The sequence below is a fragment of the Rhipicephalus microplus genome, chromosome 3 (assembly GCF_043290135.1).
Source record: "Rhipicephalus microplus isolate Deutch F79 chromosome 3, USDA_Rmic, whole genome shotgun sequence".
NCBI lineage: Eukaryota > Metazoa > Arthropoda > Arachnida > Ixodida > Ixodidae > Rhipicephalus > Rhipicephalus microplus.
In genome coordinates this window covers 107,910,384-107,930,108 of record NC_134702.1, presented here as the reverse complement: position 1 = coordinate 107,930,108, position 19,725 = coordinate 107,910,384, and the positions used below count along the sequence as shown (strand labels likewise).

Genomic DNA, 19,725 nt, shown 5'->3' with positions numbered 1-19,725 from the left:
GGTCAAGTCCTGCAGAGCAACAGAGTTTGAGCCACATTTTGTGGCTGTGGACATTGTTGCGCCGAGTTTTTGCCGTCAGCTTTGAGCGTTACGCACCACGCAAGATGACAGTATGCTTTACAGTGCATATTGTAACCATGCCGCGACAACGGCAAAACCACTATTAGGCGCTTGGGTGTCTAACAGGCAACGTGTTTGTGAAGAGTAAGCAGGACCTGTCATTGTTTGGCGTCCTGAAGGATGAAAACAGGCCGAAAAAATGCGAGACGAACTAGCACAGAGCGGACACGCTTCAGGAAGACACCAACGCCGTTTGCAAACTCCACTTGCAACCGCGTCTGTGCATATTATCGATGGAAAAAAAGTGCGCATACCTCACCCATTATCCACGCTGAGGCTGTTTTCAACTAGTTCAGCTGACCAACTTTTGTGACCGAGGAGGCCTCCTTCATCCCTCAAGTCAGCTGTACAGCTTCATGAAAAAGCTCGAGGATATTTTCACAGAATGTTTTTGCCAGAGTAAGCTGCACTCTGACAGCATTATGGACATACTGGCAATTGTTCAGCGCAAACTCTCGATTGAATTTGGTTGCAGTGTGCACGCAGCTACCCTCAAAGCGAAAGTAATTAATTTTACGTTGTCACACGTCTTCATTCAATTTGGAAGGACTGAACACTGACAATTAGGCAGGGAAGCGGCAGAGGGCCAAGCAGCTGAAGATGAGCCGTCACACATGAAGTGAATAAGGTGTGTAAATCAGTGGCTTGATGGTGTACTTCAGTTCTTGCAAATAAGAGCTTCATGTCAGGAGCAGAAGCTTCGTGTGTATATTTATTTAGTTTTTTTCACTATGTCGCTCTACATATGTCTAACATACGTGTATCTGCATAGTTATGATTAATAATAACCCCCAGAAAACTGTTGTCCCATGGTCTACAACTGAAGCAGAACAAAAATTATTTAAACACTACATTTTCATTTTATACTAAAGGCTCAAACCCAGTCAGCATGCCTGCATGTTAAAGCTTTTCTAGGAAGTGAACGTCCGCTGTTTTCTAATTATGTCGTGAAAGGGTGGGCATAATCTTGTTGCGAATTCTTTTTGGGTTCGGTCTACACAGCATGAACCGTACGTTTGGTCACTGTATCAAACCATATAATTTGTGGGATACATCATCCTTTTCGATGAGGTGTTATATTCAAGGAAACACGATGTGGCCTGAACAAATATAGTGCTTATCAAGAATACTCTACTAACTCAAGCACACACCCTCCGAACCCCCCCCCCACACGCACACACACACAAAGCGTTTGCTGCGTCGCACTAGAAAGGAGAATGCACAGACTGCGGCGGCTGCTATCGAACTAATTTTCGGGAAGCTGTGTCGCAAAAGAAAAGGAAAACACTGTGAGGCGAGATCACCAGAAGCTCCTAATGTAATCAGAGGGCAGTCAAAGCATGCAAGTTAATTACAAATATCGAATAAATGTACGTTCCAACTTTTACGAGCGGTCATCGGCGAGCAGCTTCTGCAGGTGAAGCTTCCGGAAATATGCCTGTGGCGCCATCTCTCTTATGTGACGCCAAAAGCGTCAGAGTACCTGTGGAGTAAACCCACTGCCCTCTTTTAGTACACTGTAGCGGGGCTAGCTTGAAAGCGACTTCACGCGTTATTCCAACCAGGCCTCCTCTCGAATGGACGTCGCGCGGAGGGTGACCGCTTTTGAGTTTGCTTACCTCGCCATAAGCGTAGCATTTTCTGAGGCGCACTGCCTGCCAAAGAGTCTTTGACCCGCTTTACGTGACCGAGGAAATCCAATGGAGTTGTACGACGAGCAGCAATTCCACGCTCGATACAGATTCACAAAGAACGCCGTGCGGCAGCTGCTGGGTATGTTGCCGCTCCGTGAAAGTGCGGACAACCGAAGACACCTTGTGTCTCAAATGTTGCAGTTACTGATGGCTCTCAGGTTTTAAGGCACTGGCACATTCCAAACAGTCACCGGGAATCTCGTACGCATTCCTTAGTCGAGAGTTTGCCGTGCAGTAGGAAAAGTCGCTACTCGTCGCAAAGCACCTGTACGCGATGCTGGTGCGCTTTTCGCTACCGGCAGCACTTTCTGTAGTTATGCGGGACTTTTATAAAGTTGCTGAGTTCCCTGGCGTTACAGGTTGTGTCGACTACACACACGTGCGTATTAATAGCCCCGGTGGTGACGACGCCGAAGTGTTTCGTAACAGCAAAGGCTATTTCTGTTTTTTTTTTTCTAAAACACGACGACATTTTCCGTCTCTTTCTGTACAAAATTGACTCGGCGCTGTGTCTGTGTGCCTCGTCTATCCTTTCGTCCCGTCTAGGGCGCTGTTTCTCGCTCAGAAAGGCATCGTTTGTGACACAACGCTATGTAAAATTCCACAGACATAAAAAAGAGGTGCCCCTATCACGGGTTTTCGATCCCCTTCACCATCATGCTGCGAGACATTTCTGCACCCCGCGAGACAAAATGCTTTTTTTTTTTCTTGTTTACAAAGCTCAACAAAAGAATACGAATCACATTTGTTCCCAGAAGTTGTTTTTTTTTTCTTCAAATATAACTGCGACCTAGCCCACTACAAGCATGTCCACAGGCGAACAGAAAGGCAAATACCGTGAAAATCGCGTTACCTCGTGAGCCAGGTCAGCACAAATACACGCCATGGTATTCAATGGAAAAAAAAATAACGACGAAAGAACCCAACGCGATGCTTGTTTTGCCTCCAAACAAGCAACCGTGGAGAAACGCGCCGCATTTGGGTGGCCACTAAAACCAGCGGGCAATGAACGCTTTACAGAAGCTAAACTGCGCATCGCTGTGGCGGCAGGCATCACGTGCCGCTCGTTAGCCATAAAATGGCAAAAATATGCTTGTGGTCCTTCATATTTATAGTTATTTTAAAACGTATGGTCTTTTTTTGCTGTACACATGCGTTACGCGAACAACTTCATTATTACCCTCGTTAGAAGGCGAGCAGCGTGTTTCTGCTTTGAAGCTCGTTCTTGACTTGACCAAGCAAGATAGTCTGCGCATTTATGAAACGCGAAGGCTAACTTGGGCGTTTTGAAGTCCGCTGCTTGCTTCACGCCCACTTGCTCAAGTCAAGTCGAAGTTGCGAGCCAAGCAACATCTCTGCATTCGGGGGTAAATGTCGTCGTGCAGAAGGTTATCGTTCAATTTCCACAGTTCCCATGAGAATGACTTATTTCTGTTCGTAATACCGATAGAGCAAAGGACTAGGCAGTGATCGGAAAAAGACACAGGGATGACATCATAACTATTGCATTCCGGTAGGATGTCGACGGAAACGTAAATGTGGTCATGTCTTGCGTGGCTAGGACCTTCAAAACGCGTGTAATTGACCACACTTGTGCCTGAAATACACTCCGTTACATCCTCGACGTCTCATTTTGCGACAATATACTAGTCAAGAGGTCGGTACTCTTATCTCTGTAACCCCGAGTCCTTGTTTTGTCGTGAGCGCTGAGGACGCAATTTAAGTCGCCCAGCATTACTAATTTCTTTCACACGCAGAGGCGTTGCTCAAGACTGAGAAAAAACTGCCCTTCAACCCTGTTGGGCGTGTACATGCACACGATCCGCCACTCGGTGTTATTCAGAGGAAAGTCGAGAACAGCACATCGGCCCGCTTATCAAGAAAAATGGGCGTTCACTTTAAGCCCAGGCAACTTTTTAAAAGTCCGCAGCCAATGTGCCCACCGCATGACTAACTATGACAAAAACCTCGACGCAAACAGTTGCACCATGCTGCCGGTCTCTGCTTCGCCATCAACTTTCGTTTCCTGTACCGCTAACACGTCATGTCGCGCTCCGTTACGAGACGGTAAAGCTGGCTTTGTTTTCGTTTACCTGCCAGTCCTCTGACGTTAAGAGTGGCGACATTCAACGGAAAAGCAGGCGCCATTTTGAAGATAAGAAAGGCGACCAGCAGCATTGCGCTCACTCTTCGCGTCTAGCCCATGGCTAGACCGTACCATCGCCGGCTGTGCCATCCGGCGGAGCTGACTGCCCGACTGGCTCGACGTTGTCGCCGCGCTTATCAGCCGGGAAGTTGGGACGTGGCCGAATAGACGGCCGCCGTCCTTGCAAAGTCTTTGCTGGCGGCTCCTCAGTGCCAGGCGTGGTCGTTTCAGCACTCTCATTGCTGGCCGGGGGGTGGGGACGTTTGGAAGCCACGGCGACGTTGGTCGGTGCTGAACGCCACTCTTCTCCAGCGGTGGCTCGTTGGCATCCTTGTGCTCGCCGTCCTTGGGTACTGGTGAGCTTTCGGGGGCTTTCACCGTAACCACAGAGGACATGGATGTGTCGCCCGCCGCTTTTGGGAGAGTTGGTGTGTCACCCTTACCGGTGTCGTCTCCTAAAGCCGCAGGCAGAACCTGTGCTGCCGTTTGGTTGACAGACCCTGCCGAGTCGCCTTGCGCTTCTTGGTCCGCCGAGGTGTTCTTTTTTGGGGGGGGCTTCACCGCAGAAAGGCGCCAACGAGTTTCGAGGTCCGGCCTGCTTTGTGGCCTCGTCGGTGCCCCGAGCCGCCTCCTCTGCCTCGACGACATCCATCGTTTCCTCCCGGTCGTCTGCCTTCATTAGTCCTGTCACCGACGCGTAGGTGCGTACGCAGTCCGCATGCCCATAACGACGGCACTTGGAGCACCGAAGCACCTTGCAGTCTCGGCGGCCGTGTCTCATGCCATGACATCGAAGGCACTTGCATGGCTCATCCGGGCAGCACGACGAGGGCCAACTCCCCCGCAACTCGGACTTGGTGGGTAAGGTCGTCCACTTTGTATCTGGGCTTCAATTTCAGCAGGACGGTTCTTGTGGTTGTGCCCTTTTCCTTCATACTTTGGACCCGCCAACGCTCTTGAGTCACCTCGGTGACTTTGCCGAAGGCCGCAAAAGCCGTGCGAATATCTTCACCTAGGACGCCGTGATGCATCCAGTGGTGGTGAAGCTTCACTTGCTGGTCCTCTGAGTCCAAGAAGATACAGTGGTGGCCTTTCACTTTAAGTCCCTTAACTGCAGCCTGTTTCTTGGTGGCTTCACTGGTGTACAAGGTCACCACCCACACATGGTCAATTTGGTATGCGCCTAACGCCAGGACGTCAGGAAGCACACCAACTGATGCGAGGGCGTCCTGGAAATCCTCGACTCTGTGAGGCCTCTCACGCACATCGCCGTGCAAACACACCGTGTTCAGTACAACACGGCCGGTGGGCAACGTAGGCATCACGATCTCGTAGTCTTTATCACCTTCACCATCGATCCTGTTTCCGTGGCCGGCACGAGTCGCTATCGCCGCTCCGTCGGTGCACATCATTCTGCGATCGTGCGCTTGCGCTGCCGGAAAAATGACTGAGCTAGCCGGGCACGCTGATATTGCTTCAGTGCACAACATCTCGTGCGTACAAGATCAGCATGGTTCACCAAAACAAAGAACAAGGGCGGCTGGGAAGAAGCAGATATAGACTTCGACGCGCGATGGCACATGGAAATACTCGAAAATAAAAATAAAAACAGTGCCCGAAGTGGGGCTCCAACCCACGACCCTGAGATTAAGAGGCTCATGCTCTACCGACTGAGCTAGCCGGGAACGCTGGATTTGCCTCAGTGCACATCTCGTGCGTACAAGATCAGCATGGTTAACCAAAAGAAAGAACGAGGGTGGCTGGGAAGAAGCAGGTGCAGACTTTAACGCGCGATGGTACATGGAAACACTCGAAAAGAAAAATAAAAAAAGCGTCCAACTTGGGGCTCGAACCCACGACCTTGAGAATAAAAGTCTCATGCTCTACCGACTGAGCTTGTGTGTATTTCAGAGAAAGCATTCACTGGTTCCTTGAGATTTATAAAGCGGCACCAGAGCCACCAGTATGGCTTCCACAACTGGAGCCTCTGGTGACCTTGCGAGTTTTCTAGTAACGAAATCAGCACCATCCTGGTTGACTGTTAAGTCATCATGTAAATATTGTACATTTCATACTTTCTTACCAGTATCGCTTGTATTATGTGATTGGTGCCCAATGCAGGTAATAAAGAAAAAAAGACAGCTAGCCGGGAACGCAGATATTGTCTCAGTGCACAACATCTCGTACGTACAAGATCAGCATGGTTAACCAAAAGAAAGAATGAGGGCGGCTGGAAAGAAGCAGATGTATACTTTGACGCGCGATGGTACACGGAAACACTCGAAAAGAAAAATAAAAACAGCGCCCAACGTGGGGCTCCAACCCACGACCCTGAGATTAAGAGTCTCATGCTCTACCGACTGAGCTAGTGGGGCGTTTTTTTTTTCTTTTCTTCTTGATTGGCTTGGACAGTGTTTAGGGCAATCATTGCACACTCAAGATATACAATAAACAGGAAACTTGCTATATACAATAAACAGGAAACCTTGCCATCATTTCCATTTGGATTGATGTTGTTCCTCATCGAACGCCCAACAACTTTCACTGTCCGACTGAACTTTGGTATGGGGCCTGGTGAGTGGACCTTTAACTAACTTGCTGTGAGCGGAAGAAAAAGGAAGTAGAGGTTTCTGCGCACGTGGTTCATAACACCAACAGATGTGCTGTGAGCTAAAAACAGTCTTAAATCCAAAAAGCGTCACTTTTCATTCTCGGGCATTTTATGTGTCAACACAAGATGCTTTAAACAATCTTCGAACACACCAATCGGTTTTAGTTATAGCGCTCGTGTCTTTCGTGCCCTTCTGGTCTCTGTGTCGTGGTTTTGTTCTCGTGCTATATCATCAAGGGACTAAGGTTCCTCGAAGGTTTCGGTGCGCGCAAGTAGTTATATTATCTTTACTTTTCTGTTTCGTTTCCTTATAGATTTTTCTTTGCCTTTTTTCTGTGCTTTTGTTTTTGTTTTTCTCTTACTCATGTTCTGCTCTTTGTGTCATATGGTTTTTGTCACATGGTTACTGTCTCCTGTATATGTTTTCGCGCACTGCATAATAAACTCAGTTGGAAGTTAGCGCTCGTGTCCTTCGTGTCCTTCTTGTCTCTGTGTCGTCGTTTTGTTCTCGCGCCAGAACTATCGTCATGCCATACCAACTAGCCCAAGCTGCCACACTTCTAGTAACAGTCGCCGCATTCGCGGAACCGAGTTTTGGCGACAGTACGCCCGTTTCGAACGCGTCACTGGCAGCGGGACGCAACCACCCGTTCCTCTGTGAATGTCTTAACCGATAGTGTTCCTGTGTGTAACATAAAAAAATGTTTTCACTCCTGCGGGTACCTGCATGTTTTTCACCCGTTTTAGCACATTCTGTCCTGTTGGCCCTGTACATTGGTACTGGCAAAATCATATCACATAAATCTCTGTACAATTTTTTTTTCTCAAGCTTGCTAGATAGTTGAATGAAAAACGAACAGATAAAGAAAAGTCACAGCTTTGCCGCAAAGGCGAAGCAATTAACGTGATAGCAACAATTTGAAAGGTCACGCGCAGAATGGAAAGCAGATCGAAACTTGCCGCGCGTTTCTTGCGCACAAATTACGCACGAAACATACTCACAGCTACGGATGCACGCGAATAAGCGTCTCATTTGTTACGCACGGTTTGCGCGAACGGAGACTGCAATGATTGCAGTGACCTTTGTGCGCCCGGTAACTACAGCAGAATCGTTCCACGTAAAGCGCGCGGCCAGCCAAGGCGTGCGATCTTCGACTCCTCGCCACCGCGAGATAAGGGCGCGCGAGGAGCGTAGCTTTCCTTCTCTAAGCCGGGCAAACTACGCGTAGGAGATTAGAGCGGGTGCCGCTGCGCGATGTGGCGACGTGTGCTCATTGCGCCATCTTTCTGGTAATGCCGAAAACACATCAGCGGTAAGTGGTAGATATAAATTGCTTGCCGTTTAAACAGTGTAAAACGTTCTCCACGGTGTCTCAGTGGTTAACGCGTCACTTTCATGACGCAGAGGTCTATCGTTCGATTCCGCGTGCTGGAGTGTTTTTTTTTCTTTCTTGTGTTTTCCCACATATAGATACGTATGCGGGACGCCGGCGCCGGCGGCAAAATCCAGCCGAGAGTGTCCATATAATTGCTATCGCTATAAAACGCACACTGTCTACCACTTCTTCTAGATAGCCGCGTCACGGGCTGGCTATCAGTAGTGGCAACATGTTCTGGTAAGGCACTGCCCAATCGGAGTTGACATACTGTACACAAAAACGGATCATTCATGTAACGGAAAAAAATGGCAGATCCCACAAACAGTGGGAGTCGATGATATGCGAAGCACGACTAAGAAATTTTGATATGTCATTTTAAAGTCAGCGCAACGTTACGAGGTGGAGGTAAATGATGCTGTATATGACTTCCGTGTCATGATCACATTGTTTGGATGTGTCGTTTACCTTCGGCGTCCTTTCACGTCACGTCACGCCAAACTCAGTATATGTGGAGCTAGTGAAACGGCCGCGAGCACGCTATGAGCGTGGTATGTTTTCATGTTCTTACATGACATGCGCGTCGGGATTATCATGTTTGCATCAGTCATATACTTTCGTCATCCATTGACGTGACTTAACACCATATTTGGTATATGTGGAGCTAGCAAAACGGCCACGTGCGCATGGCCCAATATATTCCGATGTAGCGTCGACGCGAGCGCGCCCTGAGCACAGCGATGCTGCGTTAGCAAAACGCGCGCACTCTATAGTCTGACGCCCGGCGTGACCGGCGCTACCAGCGTCCGTCGGCGCGGCCCGATGGCAACCGGTGCGAAATGCGGCATGCTGAATTTCGCGCCGATACGTTACCCACACAACACTTCGTCTTACTCTTTTCGTGACGGAGGGACACCGGACGCACTGAAACGCGCATGCGCCAAAGCAGCGCGGCGCGCGCCTGCGAGTATATGGCAAGACGGGCGCCGAGCGTCGCAACTCCGGCGTGAGCGTCGAAATGAACGTCGGTGAACACGCGCACCGCGTCACGTCGAAATGTATTGGCGGCTTGACTGTGGTATTCAGTCATGTTCTCACATGACACACATCTTCTGATTATCATGTATGCACCAGTCACATACCTTCGTCATCCATTGACGTCACGTAATACCAAATTGGCTTGTGTGAAGCTGGCGAATAGGCCGCGAGCGCATCATGATTGAGGCATGTAGTCATGTTGTTATATATGACACGAATGTCGTGATTATCACGTTTGTATGTGTCATTTACCTATATCGTCCGTTCGCGTCGCGTAATACCATGTTTAGTACATGTGAAGCTAGCGGAATGGCTATTAACGGATCATGGGCGTAGCATGTAGTCTTGTTGTTACATGACGCGCATCTCATGTTTATCATGTTTGCACTGGTATCATACCTTCGTCATCCATTAACGTCCGGTAATACCAAATTTGGTGTAAGTAACGCTAGCGAAACGGCTGCCAGCGCATCATGAGCTTGGCATGTAGTCATGTTGTCACATGACACGCATCTAATGAATATCATGTTTGCACCAGTCACATACCTTCGTATCCCTGGTACAGGCTCTTGATGTACTGGAGCAGTACACTAAAAGGTACTTTCACGGCCAATCCGTACATCGGACCACGAGCAGAAATTCCGCTTAAGTTTTACAGAGATGCTAGTGGCTTGAAACGAACATTGGAATAAATAAGTTCATGCTGTCTTGAAGATGTTTCATCGCAAGAAATAAGCGAAATGGTGACAAGTAGCACACTGAGCAAAGAGGAAGAAACAGCATCCTGCACGAATGAAATGGAAACGATAGCGTTGAAATCGCATACCTAACCAGGTGCGCGAATTTGACTGGTTGAGAAGATGGAGGGCATCGCCTACGCGTGAACGATTAGCACATTGGGGAGTCGTTCCAAATGACCGCTGCCCAAACTGCGGCAAAAGATAGACGGCCCAACATGCTCTGTTTCAGTGCTCGGTGGCGAGGGGCGTCTGGCACATGGTACAACGCCTCTTTGGCTTTCGCACGGCCCGCATGGGAACAGAACGTGGGCTGTTTGCAAGACTAGTCTTTACAGTAACCTTGTACGTACTGTGGCGGCGACGCTGTTTAGCGGAAGTAGGGCAAAAGCCGCATAGAGGCGCCTATCCCGCACTACAGGAAACACGGCTTATTGTGTGGAATTACCTAGATAAGCAGCTGGAAACGCAAGGCGAAGAGGCGTTCCTTCGACGATGGCACACACGTTTCTTCAAAGTAAGAGAGGGACAGCTGAGGTTTCCAGTTGTCCCGTACTAGCCATGCGCCCACTCTAGTACGCATGCATGTTATCCTGTAAAATGTGATTAACTTGATTCATTTTAATTTTCCTTTGACTTGTAACATTTGGATACCCAGTGATCAATTAGATTTTGGTGCTCATTTGTAAGATGTATACACTGTCTTTACTTGTTTTTGATGTTTCGTTTGTGTACGTACAAGTTAGGTGTACAATAAACTTCCCTTTTTTTTCTTTACTCGCGAAAAATACCCGATTACTGTTGTTTCGCAATATCAGAGAAGCAAAAAAAGCGCGTAATTGCATTTTCGCGGTGAAGAGATCCCATTTACGCGGTAACGAACATGCCCTGAAAACACAATGTTTAAAGATTTTCAAGTTTGTTCTGATCAAAATAATGCAACATCTTTTTTTAGAATATAATAATGCAGTTCTCTGAAAACAAGTTAAATAATTTTGAGCGAAATTGAGAGTGGGCTTTTCGCGTTATATTTTCAAATTGACCAACATTTTTTTTGTTTTTTGATGTGTTGGGAAACAAAATTCATTACTCGCAAAATTTCTGCACAAATGAAAATGAAGGGGATGATTGTGCCATTTTATACACGCAAAACTTCCTAACCTCATCTGTCTACCTAACTTTATGTCTCCCCTTCACCTGCTTGCCTTGTCTCAGAATCCAGTCGGTGATCCTTAACGACCTGCGGTTATCTTGCGTTCGCGCTACGTGCCCTGCCCATTACCATTTCTTCTTCCCGATTTCGACTATGATCTACTTAACACCCATTTGTTTCCAAACCAACTTTGCTCTCTTCTTGTCTCTTAAGGTTACACCTATCATTTTCCTTTCCGTTGCTCGCCGCGTCGTCCTCAATTTAAGCTGAACCTTTTTTGTAAGCCTCCAGGTTTCTGCTCCGTAAATGAGCACTGGCAAGATGCAGCTGGCATATAACTTCCTCTTGAGAGTTACTGGTAGATTACCATTCGTGATTCGAGAATGCTTGCGTAATGTGATCCAACCCATCCTTATTTTTCTAGTTATTTCACTCTCATGGTTGGGTGCGTACTTACTACTTGTCTTACCGAGTAGACGCATTCTTTTAATACTTCCAGCGTCTCTCCACTCATCGCAAACCGCTGTTTTCTTTCAGGGTTGGTATACATTACTTTCGTTTTCTCCAGATTAATTTCAACACCCGCCTCTCTGCTCTCTTGTCTAATTCAGTAATCATGCATTGCAACCCATCCCCTGAGTTACTCAGCAACAGGAACGCAATGTCATCGGCGAGGCGCAGGGTAGTAAGGCACGTTCCCTTAACTCATATCCGTTACTCTTCCCATTCAAAACCCCTTGAAACCTCCTGTAAGCACGCGGCAAGTAAAATTTCGGAGATTGTATCCCCTTGTCTTACACCCTTCTTCATCGGTATTCTGTCTATTTCTTCATGAAGCACTATGGGGCTCCATATACTCCGTATAAAATATCCTTTTATTCATAATCCATATAATATATGTAGCTAGATGTGAGCTTTGAAGTATTTACTTTATTTCGCCTCAGGGTTATTCGACAGTATATTTGGTTTGAAAAGTCAATATAAAGTTAATGAAATGACATGTTCCAACTTTCGTAATGTAACTGTAACAAGTTCCTTTCGCATTCAAGAAACTTGTAACGGAAACTCGTTCCCAAATCGGGACAGAACAATGAACTAGCTTGCGTTATTTTTTTAGAAAAATGTGTACCCTAACGCCAGCTTCTCATCAACATCATGCGATGCCAAAGAAACTAAGCTCGAGCAAATTAGTGTAACTTTCCGCCATTTCCGTGCTAGCTGAACTATTTTGCTTGGAGCTCCTAAAGAACACTAGCTCGGCATTTGGCTGTAGTAATCGTAATATTTCTGTAACCAATTGAGTATCGCTTCATTACGCTAACGATTGCCGGTGGGTTGCGCTGATGGCACTCGGTCTTAGCGAAGGTACTCGGTCTCTGCTATTTCCCCGTACATGCAACAGCTTTATAGGAATAGTATAGGCTGACACAAAGTTGCTTTGCTCGTTTTCCGCTTTATAGTGAGGTGAGAGGCGCCGTCTGGAGCGCCAGCCATCGATCTCGCCAGTCAGGCTTACCGCCTTTTAGGGGTTTCCCAGGGCGCTACGGGCAAGAAAATGGCGGCCTCATGAGGCAACTTTCTGTGACTTACCACGAGAAAGAGGAAGCTCGCACCATACCCCGAGCACCGTCACTTCTCGTCCTTTTATGACTTTTTTTATGTGGCATAACATTTCAATTTCCTTTATATGGTACCATAGAGTTTCATACAACGAAACTCCCCTTTGTGGGTACGAGCCAAGTTTTTTTAAACGGAAAAACAATCCCAAGTTAGTAACTTACATTAGCATCACCTTTAAAAATTTTGAAAGTACTAAATCTGAAGTCACCTATTTATGCATCAGACCACGAACACTTTGTCTGCCACGAACTCTCATCGAAATCTGAAACCTGCCGGTGGCGCCACTCTTGCACTTGTTCTCGTTCTTGTTGCCATTCACTTGTGGCTCATACCCACTGTGGGCGATCGGCCAATAATTGAGTGGTCTTATAAAGCATTATTCGATTTTAGAGTAAAGGAGCTTACAAATTTTAGAATGACATTTTGATGATCACCGATCTGTACTTAGTATAAAGTTTTTGTTTTAGTAACGTAGATCAAAACACAACTTTAAAAAAAAGAAAGAAGGAAGAAGTTATGCATGTGCCGACACAGAAGAATAATATTAGTTTGTTATCCTTTTCGTTTCATTCAGATAATTCCGCACTGCCTCGCAAACTTTCACGCTGGCAAACCCAGAAATAGAGGCTCCAAAGGCTCTGTTTTTCTATAGAGGCTCCAAATTGGGGGTTGGGAAGTAATAATGCTCGAAACGCCTTTAATATGTGCGATTCAGCACCAACAGAAATTGCAGCGTAAAGTGACAGACAATCTATAATTATAACAGTGAATGAAATTTCCGCGTTTAACTTTCATAAGGCGAGTACCATGCACTGCCAGAAACTGAACCACAAAAACGGGTATGAAATCAGGTAGACAGAGTGAATAGGACCAATCCAATTACGGGCTGAATATACCAACAGCTGACGTTTCGTCACTCGGTGATGCATCAGTAGCAATAATTACTCTTGTTTTGATGCTCTGCAAGTGTTCTTGCAATAAACCATCTAGAGTGGGATGGGGGAGCAACTTTGCATTATTAGGGAAAATGTCGCCAAATCCAATATCCACATGGGGTGAATTATCGCTTGCCGGCCTTATATAGCCGATACGTACATTCAGCGGGTCCAGTAAACGTGTACAGATATAATTTGCGAGGCCATCTGAAGCCGAGGCCATCTAACACCAAAAAGTAATTCCTGAAAGGATATGAATCCTGTCTGCGACTGCTAGAGTGGTGACTCATGAATTCCTAAAAACGTATGAACGGTTAGGATACGAAACCTGCACGAAAGAGAAGGAACTCTGGATTCTATATAAGCATGAAACGCAGTTAGGAACTGTTTTAGGGAGACAAGGCATAAGCGTAGTAATTCTCTTTCTAAAAGAATGGGAGGCCGGATTTTGTAGGCTGGAGCACCAGAGAAAAGCACGCTTCCAAATCCAAGCTATGCACCCTTTCCAGCTATGTATTCAATGTGTTGGCGCCAGTTTAGAGATGCATTATAAATTACCCTAACATATTTAATAGATTTCACCTGTGGTATGCCCTCAGAATGGTAAGAAGGGGGAGAACAGATTTCAAGGGAAAGAAAAATATTTCAAGGGGAAGAAAAGAGAGGCAGATCTACTCGGATTTAGTCAGGCGTGATTGTCATCAAGTCAGTTCTCCGGGGTCTTAAGATAAAACTGCAGGCAGTCGTATAACGTCTGAATGTTCAGTTCAGTTCAGTTCAGTTTTATTTCCTTAAAGGCCCCCATTCAGGGGGTGTTACATAAGGGGTGGGATTACAATTCAAAACAGCGGAGATTCAATTAACATTGCAAACAAACAGTTAAAATTGAATCAACATGGCAGATGATCGGTGAGGCGTTCCAGGAAGGTAGATGATGAGGCAATTGTGACAATGTCGTAGGGCAGGCCGTTCCAGTCTGAAGCTGCTCTGAGGAAAAACGAAGCAGCAAACGTAGTGGTGCGTGATGGCGGGCGGGCAACTTGAAGTGAATGACTGGTGCGGTGGGAAATGCGTGAGGCGGCTGTTATATAAGGGGCTTGATTGAGTGAAGAATAAAAAAACTTATGATAAAGGGTTAGGCTAGCAATGCGGCGACGATAAGAAAGGAGTGATAGGCCAGATTCATGTTTCAATGGTGAAATGCTGATGTCATATGAATATGAGGAATGGATGAAACGGGTGGCCCGATTTTGAACACCTTCCAAGGCAGTGATTAGGTATGCTTGATGGGGGCTCCAGATGGCAGATGCGTATTCTAATTTTGGTCTTATAAGCGATTTATACGCGAGTAATTTAACATGTGGTGGGGAAAGGCGAAGGTGGCGTTTAAGAAAACCCAGTGTTCTGTTCGATGCTGAAATGATGTTTGTAATATGGGCGCGCCATGATAAATTAGAACAAAGGGTGACTCCTAGATATTTATACGATTCTACTAATTCGATACATGATTTAGAAATAGAATACTGAAAGCGAGAGGGATTGTGACGACGAGAGAAGGACAAGAGTTTGCATTTAGTGGGGTTGAGAGTCATTAGCCAAATATTACACCAGTTTATTATATTGTTAAGGTTGCTCTGAAGGATGTGATGGTCATGACAATTAGTAATAGTATGATAGATTACGCAATCGTCAGCGAACATGTGAATGTTACAGGAAACATGCAATGGTAAGTCATTAATATATATTAGGAATAGGAGAGGACCGAGAACAGACCCTTGTGGGACGCCTGAGGTGACTGGGAGTGGTTTAGACAGGTGGCCGTTAAGATAGACAGATTGCGAGCGGTTAGTTAGAAACTCCTCAAGCCACCTGAAAATGTTAGGATGCAAGTTTAGTTTTGAAAGTTTCAGTAACAGACGCTGGTGAGGAACCTTGTCGAAAGCTTTTGCAAAATCAAGGAATATTGAGTCGGTTTGGATATTACAGTCGAGATTAGTCTGTCGGTCATGAACGAATTGTGCTAATTGGGTTTCGCAAGAAAGGCCCTTTCGAAATCCGTGCTGTGAAGGATGAAAAAATTCGTTGGAGTCCAAAAAAATTGAAGATTTGTGAGTAGATGACGTGTTCCATGATCTTACAAGGCACGCTGGTTAATGAAATGGGGCGGTAGTTCAAGGGTGAGTTTCTGTTACCCGATTTGTAGACTGGAACGACCTTGCCCGTTTTCCAATCATCCGGCATGATTCCTGAGGTGAGTGACTGTGAGAAGATAAGACATAAGTATGCTGCGCAAGTCGATTTCACATTCTTGAGGAGTTTCGAGTTGATGGAATCCATACCAGCTGATGAAGAAAGTTTTAATTTGTGGATTATAGATGAAATGCCTTCTTCGAAGAAGGTGACAGCAGGCATGAAAGTTTCTACGCTAAATGATGGCGACTGTGAGGGCATGTCAAGTTCAGTAGTGAAGACAGATGCAAATGCTTCGTTGAATATTTCTGCGCAATCATGGTCAGTCACTGTATCGTGTGAATCATTCGTTAGTTTAATATCGGAAGGATGTGTGGGGTTTAGAACTTGCCAGAATTGCTTGGGGTTCCTGATTAAGAGATTAGGTAAGTCTATATGGTAAAACGAGTATTTGGCTTTACGAACGGATAGCAAATATGATTTTTCAGCTTCGATGTATTTTTGCCATGCAGTAGGCTTGCCGTTGCGTTTGGCGGTACGAAAAAGTCGTTTCTTTTTGTTTTCAAGTTTTTTTAAATGCCGAGAAAACCATGGTTTATTGCGGTTAGTTTGAAAAGTAATCTTCGGGATAAACATATCAGAGAGGTGATTTACTTTGTCCTTAAAGATCAACCAGTTGTCATGAACTGAGCGCGTGTGAAATGTAGATTCATACTGATTAAAAGAGTTACTGAGATCTTCAGATATTGCACTATAGTTACCCTTATCATAAAGAACAATTGTTTTATTAGTCGTCTGTTTTTTGGTCGAGGTAAATGAAAATAAAGCATGTATGACCTTGTGGTCGCTGATCTCAGGAAGGTAAGTAATAGATAATAGGTTCTCGGGGCTATTGGTTAATATCAGGTCGAGAATATTTGCTGATCCTCGTGTGACACGGGTTGGTTGGGCGACTAATTGTGTAAGGTTAAAGTTGAGACATACATCGAGGAAGTTTTTCGCCTCTGCGTGACATGATAATGTAGAAGTAACTATGTTTTGCCAGTCAATATTAGGGTAGTTAAAATCACCGAACAGAAGAATGCGAGCCTTTGGGTAAGCGGAAGTAAGTTTTTGAATGGAATTGTTCAGATGACATGGAAAATTTGGATCCGTTTGCGGGGGCCTGTAGCAGACGCCAAGTAGGACAGTTACGGTGTTAGTACGACAAATTAGCCACAGGGATTCGGTATCGCAATCGACGTTAACAACGGAGCAAGATATGCCCCGATGAACTGCGATAAGTACTCCGCCCCCCCGTGAGCCATTTCGGTCATTTCGGTACACGTGGAAGTCCTGTAAGTCAGTTAATATTTCCGCATCCGTTATATCGCTGGTAAGCCACGTTTCTGTTAATACGAGTATGTTGCTTTTTGATGACGAGATAATGTTGGATATGAGTTCACGTTTTGGAAGAAGGCTACGTATGTTAGTGAATATTACGGAAAACGAGAGAACATGACATGGGGAAGCCGTTTGGCGTTTTATTGCTCTTTGTTGGCGGGGTAACCGCTATGCAATTTCCTTAACCATGTGTGATGATGCGTCAAATATATAGCGCTTCGACCCGACGTGCAGCGTTTTGAACCGCAAGGAGAACTTGTCCGAACGTGCTTTTGCAAATGGTGTCTGCAGTGGCAAAGAAGGCGATATCGTCTGCATAAACGTAAGTTGTTATGTCCTGGTTACGTGGAATGGTGCTCATTAGCACATTAAATAACACCGGGGACAGCACTGAGCCTTGCGGTACTCCTCTCGCTTGTGGGTACATAGTCGATGAAAAGCCACCTTTGGAGCAATAGAACTTCCTGTCCAAGAGGAATTTCTGAATCCACGTTACTATGTATGCCGAGAAATTGAGAGATTCCAACCGATTTATCAGAATATCATGCTCTACAGTATCGTATGCTTTAGAGATATCCAAAGTAACTAAAGCTGCATATTTGTTGTCCCGTCTAGCTAACTGTATACGACATTCTAAATGAACATGAGCATTCCATATGGAACACCCAGCCCTCAACTCGACTTGACAGGAGCTTAGAATTGGCCTTTTGTCAATAAATCTATTGATTCGAGTACAGATAATTCTCTCAATCCATTTCACCAGATTTGATGTCAAGGCGATTGGCCTTATGTTGACCAATATGTACCTGCCGTCTTGTTTCTTCAGCAACAGTATAATTTTAGCTAGTTTCCATTCTTTCGGTATCCATGAGCTTTTCAACGAATAGTTCACACTATCTAAAAGAACATTAGGTGATTCTTGAAGTAAAACTTATAACATAGAATTTGTAATTCCATCTGCTCCAGGGGCAGTTATTGGTAAATAAAGTGCAGTTTCAGTCAATTCAGATATGGAAATTTCTGTAAATTTATGCATAGATACCTGCATCTTGCTATTGGTCGAGAGATATGTCCTAAAGCGACGTTCTAAATCTTTAGCTATCTCTTCCAGAGAGTTGGCATCTCTTGCGGCGTCAAAATACATGATTCTAACGTTAGAGGTGTTGACAGTACTTTCCTTGACCGCAGATACGCAAACGGAGCACACTTATTGTTTGATTTGGAAAGATAATCGAAATGTGGACTGTAACATTCTTCTTTAGCACGTTTAACACTGCGCTTAAATACGCCGGCAAAAACTGATAGTCTTTCCAATTTGTTGGGCATTGATTATGCAGAAGCTTCTTCCAGGCGGCCTTCCGTCTTCTGTAATCACGCGTACATTCATCAGTCCACCAACGAGAGGATGGCCGTTTACCCAATGGAATAACGAAGTCCGAATTTTTCCGACATTCCTCTATTATGGAGCCGATATTAGATGCAATTTCTTGACCATTGCCATTCTGAAGTTTTGCAATGGCCGAAGGCAGACAGATTCAAAATTTCTCATGGTTGCACATATACTCGAGGTTGCTGCTCTAAAGTTGTCATTGGACATACAATGTCAAAAACTACAGGAAGGTGGTCGCCGTTACTTGCAGAGTCAACCACGGACCACGAAAAAATATTAATCACACTGGTACAAAACGTCAAATCTAACACTGATTGAGTCTGACCTCGAACAAATGTTTCGTGTCCTTTATTTATACACGAGCAATTTTGGTCAATTTTCCGCTCCCACAGCCGTCTACCACACAGGTCTGTCTTTCTCCCCCAAGACAAATGATGAGAATTAATGTCACCTGTGAGCACCATTTCCTTTTGACAGGCTGCCAAATAAAGCGCTGCTACGGTGTCTCTTACTTTGTACACCAGTGAGGAAACAACAATTTACAATTTTAAAAAAAAGGTGGTATCCTGGAAGGTACAAATTTAAGGCTATTATGTCACAATTAGAGTCCGACATCTTGAAAGTAATTTTCCCATGTGTGCCACAGTTTCAGGGATCTTTTTTTTTCTTCTTCTACAGCTAGCCGAGAGTGGGTCGGGGAAAAGCAAGTAAGTGAGCAAACGAAAAGAAGGCGAAGAAGAAGCGAGCCAGTATCACCGTCGTTGTCGACACTGGCGTTCAAAGATATCCTAAGGAGTGTCGAGAGCCTGGGGTATACCAGACGGACATCTGGGCGAAAGTCAGTCACTCGGTGAGTAATAGCTCAAGCTGCGTTCTGCGTTCTGTCGTCACCCGTTTCTGTTATGTGTCCAGGGTACCATATGACGTAATGTTTCTGGTCTGGTGTTGCACCAAAGATTGAGGGGACCAGCACGCGCTGGTACACGGACCTTCGAGAAGTAATGGCTTGCTATTGAGAGTCCGTGAGGATATAACATCGCTGCCCCATATCTTCGTTAGCTTTGTGGTGATTGCTGCCGCGAAGGCTTCCGCCGTGTTCGCGGAGCTCGTCTTGGCTGAAGCGCAGGTGAATAAACCCGGGCTACTTACCGAGCCAACCGCGGCTAGCCAAAAGCCATGCATGCCGCAGCAGGCTGCGTCCGTACAAAGCGTCTCGGGTCCGCTCCGAACTGTTGTCGCCTGGCTTTGAATGCTATACAGGAGATAAAGGGGCAAGCAGGGTCCGCAGGGAAACATCGAAAAACTTACACTTGTCCCTGCAAACCTAAACCC

At 45.7% G+C, this 19,725-nt stretch overlaps 2 non-coding genes across 2 annotated transcripts; both read right to left on the bottom strand.

The window, feature by feature from the left end:
* Nucleotides 1-5,572: 5,572 nt before the first annotated feature.
* On the bottom strand, nt 5,573-5,645 carry TRNAK-CUU (transfer RNA lysine (anticodon CUU)). The gene has a single exon. It is a non-coding gene; the product is annotated as a tRNA-Lys (tRNA).
* A 617-nt stretch (nt 5,646-6,262) lies between these two features.
* TRNAK-CUU (transfer RNA lysine (anticodon CUU)) lies at nt 6,263-6,335 on the bottom strand. The gene has a single exon. It is a non-coding gene; the product is annotated as a tRNA-Lys (tRNA).
* Nucleotides 6,336-19,725: the final 13,390 nt, after the last annotated feature.